Genomic DNA, 8,094 nt, shown 5'->3' with positions numbered 1-8,094 from the left:
TTGTTCTCCATATTAATATGTGCTTAGAGACCAAATTTTACATTTTTCTGAATTTTTTTACTATTTATTAAGCCACTTTGAAAATTGTTGATCCAACGGTGGCTGCTGATTTTACTATTTTGTTAAGCCACCATTAGATCAACAATTTTCAAAGTGGCTTACTAAATAGTAAAAAAATTCAGAAAAATGTAAAATTTGGTCTCCAAGCACATATTAATATGGAGAACAAGTTGAATGGTTCGGATCAACGTTTTGGATTTTTAAATTTCAAATTTGGACTGTTTGCATATCGGGACATATGCATACGAATGCGTATTAGTCACTCACTCTCTCTCTCTCTCTATATATATATATAGAGAGAGAGAGAGAGGCTACTATGCTTTGCAAATTAAAGTGGGCGTTTTAATCTGCATTAGTCAATCTGAACTTCTCAACATGTTCTTTATTTTGAAATATGCTTGAAGACCAAAATTTTTAATATTTTTTTAGAATTCTTCAAAATCAGTGTATTTCATTAAATAAAAAATAATTCTAAAAATTCATAAAACACTGATTTTGAAAAATTCAAGAAAACTAATAATTTTTTTTCAAATTTTTTAGCTAATTAATTATATTTCAAGCGTTTACATTCAGTTATAATTACTTAAACACAAGCGTCCGATTAATTTAGTAAAATTTTAACTAAGAAATTTTATCATGATGTTGTAGCGTTAATTTATTAATATTCTTAATCTAAAATATATATTATGCTATACCCACAACGTTGTACGAGGTTTTAAGTCATTGAGAATGTAAGAAATAATTAACCTACAAACGTTTTGAGTCATTGAGAATGCACACATTGTATTAATTGTTTCTTTTCACTTTAAATCATTAATTGAGAATATAGATATACCGTCTTGCCCTACAAATAAATAGTAGGTTGTAATTAGTACGGGAAGGTTGAAATTTTTATTCATAGGGCTTGCCATCCCATCCCTCTACTAGATATTATAAACAATAGGTTCTAATTAGTAAGTGAAGCTTGAATTGTTTCCTGATAGAGTTTTTCATCCCATCACTCTATTACGTATTAAAAACAGTAAAATCAGCAGCCACCATTGGATCAACAATTTTGTGAAATACATAATAAATAGTAAAAAAATTCGAAAAAAAATGTAAAATTTGGTCTCCAAGCACATATTAATATGGAGAACAAGATTAACGGTTCGGATCTACCATTTAGATTTTGAAAAGTCAAATTTGGACCGTATGTATTTCGGCCCATATACATTCGAATGCACATTAGTCACTCTCTCTCTCTCTCTCTCTCTCTATTTATATATATAGAGTGACTAATGTGCATTCGTATGCATATGACCCTATATGCATACGGTCCAAATTTGAAATTTAAAAATCCAAAACGTCGATCCGAACCGTTCATCTTGTTCTCCATATTAATATGTGCTTGGAGACCAAATTTTACATTTTTCTGAATTTTTTTACTATTTATTAAGCCACTTTGAAAATTCTGATCCAACGGTGGCTGCTGATTTTACTATTTTGTTAAGCCACCATTAGATCAACAATTTTCAAAGTGGCTTACTAAATAGTAAAAAAATTCAGAAAAATGTAAAATTTGGTCTCCAAGCACATATTAATATGGAGAACATGTTGAACGGTTTGGATCGACGTTTTGGATTTTTAAATTTCAAATTTGGACTGTATGCATATCGGGTCATATGCATACGAATGCGTATTAGTCACTCTATATATATATATATATATATATATATATATATAGAGAGAGAGAGAGAGAGAGAGAGAGAGAGAGAGAGGCTACCATGCTTTGCAAATTAAAGTGGGCCTTTTAATCTGTACTAGTCAATCTGAACTTCTCAACATGTTCTTCATATTGAAATATGCTTGAAGACCAAATTTTATAATTTTTGGAAATTTTTTAATATTTTTTTAGAATTCTTCAAAATCAATGTATTTCATTAAAGAAAAAATAATTCTAAAAATTCATAAAACACTGATTTTGAAAAATTCTAAAAAAATAGTAAATTTTTTTCAAAATTTTTAGCTAATTAATTATATTTCAAGCGTTTACATTCAGTTATAATTAATTAAACACAAGCGTCTGATTAATTTAGTAAAATTTTAGCTAAGAATTTTTATCATGATGTTGTAGCGTTAATTTATTAATATTCTTAATCTAAAATATATATTATGCTATACCCACAACGTTGTACGAGGTTTAAGTCATTGAGAATGTAAGAAATAATTAACCTACAAACGTTTTGAGTCATTGAGAATGCACACATTGTATTAATTGTTTCTTTTCACTTTAAATCATTAATTGAGAATATAGATATACCGTCTTGCTCTACAAATAAATAGTAGGTTGTAATTAGTACGGGAAGGTTGAACTTTTTATTCATAGGGCTTGCCATCCCATCCCTCTACTAGATATTATAAACAATAGGTTCTAATTAGTAAGTGAAGCTTGAATTGTTTCTGATAGAGTTTTTCATCCCATCACTCTATTACGTATTAAAAACAGTAGGTTCTAGTAACTTATTTTCTCAGAGAGTTTTTCATCCTATCACTCTATTACATATTAAAAACAGCAGGTTCTAGTTAGTTATTTTCTTCTATGCCTATAAATTAAGTAAATCACTCACTCTTCTTCAACCAAACTCCATCAATCTGTCTCTGTTTTTCAAACTTCAAAATAACCACTTGAATAATTTCCTAAAGCCTTTTAGTTATTGTTTTAATATATATATATATGGCTCTCATTTTCTTCTTCATGCTACTACTGTCATTCTGTGTAGTTCAACCAATATGGCAACCCCCTGTCGGATGTCCGACACATTGTGGAGACACCGAGGTACATTCCATATATATTACTAATAAAGAAAAAGGCATACTCATGATTCATAACTTGTAAATTATTAAAAAAAAAAGTTGTTTAAAATTTCAATCATACATAGAATTAAAAAAAAGTTAACTATTATTTACATACAACATCTTAATTATTTAACATTAAAAAGTTGCATATAAATACAGGTTATCTATCCATTTGGGATAGGTAAAAATTGTTCCAGATCTGAAGAGTTCAACCTCGTATGTAATAAGACGATCGACGGTAGCTACAAGGCAATATCTATGCCTGCTTCACTCACAGAGGTATCCGTATTACAAAGCATATCTGTGTCCCAAGGCCAAGCTCGGATTGAGGTCGTTGTTTCTTGGATGTGTTATCTTAACTCAATCAAAAAAATTCATGCGGGTATGTATACTGTTGATTTGACCAATACGCCATTTTGGTTCTCAAATACCGAAAATAGGTTCATGGTAGTAGGTAGTGAGACATCTGCATATGTCAATCTTACAAGGAGTCAATCTATCTGGTACACAACAGGGTGTACATCTGTGAGCTTGAGGGAGCAGGGACTGGTGAATGGCTCATGCTCTGGTATCGGTTGCTGCCAGACTGCCATTCCGTTTGGAATGAAGTATTATGATATTACATTTGATAGAAGCTTCAACAATTCTGATACCACAAGCTTCAGCCCTTGTGGGTATGCCATGCTAATAGAAACAAAAAACTTCAAATTTAGCACCACATATCTCACCAGACCTGACTCCTTTAACAAGAAAGCCAAGAAATTTTTGGTTAAGGATGCCAAGAAATTTTCGGTTGTTCTTGATTGGGTTGTAGGGAGCGAGACCTGCAAAATAGCAAAACAAAATAGAGCCGATTATGCATGTGTTAGCACTAACAGTAAATGTGTTAATCACGCCACTGGTCAAGGTTATATATGCAATTGCGCACCAGGGTACCATGGAAACCCCTATCTCCTTAATGGTTGCCAAGGTACGTTATATATATATGTACATACTACAAATGATATGCTCCACTTTCTTAGTTATAATTATACCTGCTTATTGACCTCGGCAATCTTAGAGAAAAAAAAATTGCTCTTCTTTCAGTTGAAAGAAAAAGTGTTGTTTATTGTTGTAAATTTAATCAAAATTAAGTATACTCTCACAGTTGATGCATAATATTGTCTAACTCTCCTATATATTTTTCATTCTTATATATATAGATACAGATGAGTGCCAGATTAGTTCAAATTGCTATGGTATTTGTACAAACACTCCGGGATCATTCAAATGTGAATGTCCCCCAGGCACACATGGAAATAGTACAGTCCCTGGAGGTTGTTACAAGAATGGGCCGAAAATTCAACTATGGGGCAAGTTTGTTATAGGTAATTTTCTTGAAAATTGCTATTACATTTTGAGTTACTTAATCTCTCTTTTTTTAATTAGGTGGCAAAATTTACAAGTTTAACTAATTTTAATTAGGTGGCAAAATTTACAAGTTTAACTAATTTTAATTTCAATAACTCAAGTAATTGATCAATTTAATTAGTTTATATAAAAAAAAGTAATTGATTGATCAGTTGAACTAATATTCATTTAATTATTTGCAGGTTTTAGTGTTTGTATTGTTATCCTATTACTTTCAAGCTCCTTGGTGTATTGGGTCTATCAAAGAAGACAATTCACTACAATCAAGGAGAAATATTTTCGGCAATATGGAGGTCATTTGTTGCTTGAGAAGATGAAATCTGAGCAGGGATTTTCATTTAGAATATTCAAAGAACAAGAACTGAAAGAGGCTACCGACCACTTCAACTCAAAGAACGTGGTAGGAGAAGGAGGAAATGGTACAGTATACAGAGGTACCATTAATAACAAAGAGGTAGCTATAAAAAAATGCAAGACAATCAACGAGAGGCAAAAAAAAGAATTTGGTAAAGAGATTCTCATCCTTTCCCAAATTAACCATAAAAATATAGTAAGAATCCTCGGTTGTTGTCTTGAATTGGAAATCCCAGTCTTAGTTTACGAGTTCATTTCCAAAGGAACTCTATTTGACCTCCTCCATGGAGAGAATTCCACGTGCATCCCGTTAAACACTCGTTTAAGGATTGCTCAAGAGACTGCAGAAGCACTAGCTTATTTGCACTCATGGGCATCCCCTTCCATTGTTCACCGTGATGTGAAAACCTCCAATATACTTTTGGATGAGAATTTTGTGGCCAAGGTGTCTGATTTTGGTGCTTCGGTTTTGGCACCAACGGGGGATGATGAAGAATTTGTGACACATGTGCAAGGTACCCGTGGTTACTTAGACCCGGAGTACATGCAGACTGGCCAACTCACTGTAAAAAGTGACGTGTATAGCTTTGGTGTGGTTCTCATAGAGCTTGTCACCAGAAAGAAGGCCGTCTACATGGAAGGGTTGGAGTACTATAACCTCGCAGCAGAATTTTTGTATGCTATGAAGGACAACAGAGCTGAGGAGATATTGGATGATCACATTGCATCATTCATGAGTATGGATGGAGAGAACATGGGACTTATTAAACGAGTGATGGAGCTAGCGAGAACATGCTTGCTCATGGAAGGGGAGAGGAGACCTGATATGAGACAAGTTGCTGCCATGCTTCACACAGCAATAAAAGACATGGACGGTCCTACACAAGAGATTGCTGAATGCTCAATTACTAGTGACTTGGAGATGCCCGACTTCAGCGAGTTCGAGATGCCCGACTTCAGTACATAGCAAATTTGTGTGTGTGTATGTGTTTTTTTTAGTACTGTATTGGCAATTTTGTGGTTTTTCTTACTTATATGACTACGATGGCTATTTTGATATTGCTGTTGAAACTTCGGTTACTTACATGGACGGTTTTCTGATGTTGTTTGAAGCCAAGGTTTCTAATTCAATTTAGTGAGAGCCACTCTCGCATCGACACAGCCACCCTACCTATAAAGAGATCCATTTAATGGCTTGTTTTAATTGGTGCAATTAAGGAGTTTTGTGATTACCTCAAAGTTTTCGGACATCACTTAATTATATTATTCTTCCGGCCTACTCTCTAGTTCTATTGGTTGTTCTTACGGTGAGACAAGACAATACAATATTCGTTTGCGGTTAATTAATGTCTTCACCACTAAGACTTTTATTGGTCCAACTAATGATATCTCTGGTTAATTAAGATCTCTACCACTAAGCTAATATTTTTATTCTCCTTATCATAACTCGGTTAATCTAATGGTAACTATCTTTCCAGATGCAGCTATCACATGATGATCTAGACTAACAAACGAAATTGTGTTATATCTTAAATTTTTTTTTATTAGTTATAAGTACCATTAATTACGAGCAATTAAAATTTATTCTAATATATAAATATAAATGGAAATTCATATCTGAGCACTTGATACTTAATTAAAAATTTCAATACACTCGAAACCTTAAATTCAATTGGAAATTGAAAATTTACGTTGATAATTAAATATAATTGATCATAATGAAGAAAAGAAATTAACCGACCACACGAACGACAATATTGCCTAATCCACATCTATTCGTTTTATTTCATTTCTAAATTATTTTCCAGTGGACCCTGCCTAGGGCTGTAAACGGATCCGAATCCGAATCCGTGTAATTCGGAGTGGATAATTGCTAAAATACGGATCCGGATATATCCCCCAGTTTCAAACCAAAAAATTAACTTCCATTTTCAAATCCATTTATCGAAGTTGCGGCGCATCAATTTTCTCTCCACGCTCGGCGCTATTGAATTATTTTGGCCTCTAAGGCCTTATATGCTCTATATTATTTTTACCACAAAATTTGTGGGACTAAATTTATTCTGACATCCGGACATTCGTTATGAATCAAATAGTTGTATTTTTTTTCAAAACCGTCAAAACTTCTTCTCACGGATCCGCACAATCTATATCCAACCAAACGGAGACAAGAGACATATTTGTTCAAAAATTATATGAAAGTGAGATGTTTGATAGTTTAAGATCTTGAATTTGTAAATTCTTATTGACATGTTTTATTATTATTATTATTTTCAAGGTTCCATATTTTTTTAATGTTAATGTAACATCCCCGAAAAATTGAATTTTTGTTAGTTGTAGTTACAAGGTTTTATTTATAATGTTTAATATACTATATGTCTCTATTAAAAAAAAATTAAGGTATAATATATATATATTTTTTTAAATCTTCGCAGAAGTTGCAAAGTCATGAGAGGGAATCGAACTCTCGAAACTTTGGGTACAATAACTCTAGGGCCTTTTAATTAAGGTATAATATATTAAGTGAAGAAAAATATATATATATTTATATTATATGTTAGGTTTTCTATTTTAGCGTTTTAAGTAACAAATGATAACCGACAATAAATTATAATAATATAATTTATTTTCATTTATATCCATTTTAAAATAAAATAAAATTAAAATTAAAATGCAATCCCTTACCATGCGGCCATCCGTGACATCTGCATGAATGGTAAAACCTGGCTTTCCGTCTTTTTTTCAAAACTGGATCGGACGTCGACCCGGTAAAGCTTCGGGTCAAAGGTTCACTGGTCGGACCGATGGGTCAATCGGTTCAGCCGCTGTTTTTTTAAAACATATATAACTTATTATCCGAGAGCTAAAATAGCTATTTACTTTTATCTCTATGTATATATTTGATTAAACAAAACATATATATAATTCTAACAAAGAATAACATCTCTAAAACAATAGATAAAAATCATAAAATAGAAAAAAAAATTAGAAAATAATAGAAGTTTAATATTTTGATAGCACTGACTTGAACTGTTGACACATTCCATATTAAAAAGAAATTCATATTCATGATTCTGTTGATGAGTAAAAGGAATTCAAAATTCAACTTTAGCTATATTGCTTTATTTAAAATAATTATAAATATCAATAAAGAAAGTGTTATCTATTTCACAATTCAATTTTGAACGGGGTATGATACATTAGTCTAATTGATCATGCTTGAACAATGATGTACCAGTACCATCACATGATATTTTTTTTTTCCAGTATATGCTTCTTTTTTATTTCTCATACAAATTTACCAAATCCACACCTTCACTGTCCTTATCTCTATCTAATCTACTGTCAAGTTCACAAATCAATTTAGTACTAACTGAGTGCAATTTGGTACTGGACCAAAATGCTCTTTGGTTTGAGCATTTCATCAAACATCTT

The 8,094-nt window shown here is 32.0% G+C and overlaps 1 pseudogene; it reads left to right on the top strand.

The window, feature by feature from the left end:
• Positions 1 to 4,442: 4,442 nt before the first annotated feature.
• On the top strand, positions 4,443 to 5,626 carry LOC144556566 (putative wall-associated receptor kinase-like 16 pseudogene; annotated as a pseudogene).
• Positions 5,627 to 8,094: the final 2,468 nt, after the last annotated feature.

This window comes from Carex rostrata, chromosome 7 (assembly GCF_964058835.1).
Source record: "Carex rostrata chromosome 7, lpCarRost1.2, whole genome shotgun sequence".
Classification (NCBI taxonomy): Eukaryota; Viridiplantae; Streptophyta; class Magnoliopsida; order Poales; family Cyperaceae; genus Carex; species Carex rostrata.
The sequence above is the reverse complement of the archived record's forward strand: the minus strand, read 5'-3'. Positions and strand labels throughout refer to the sequence as shown.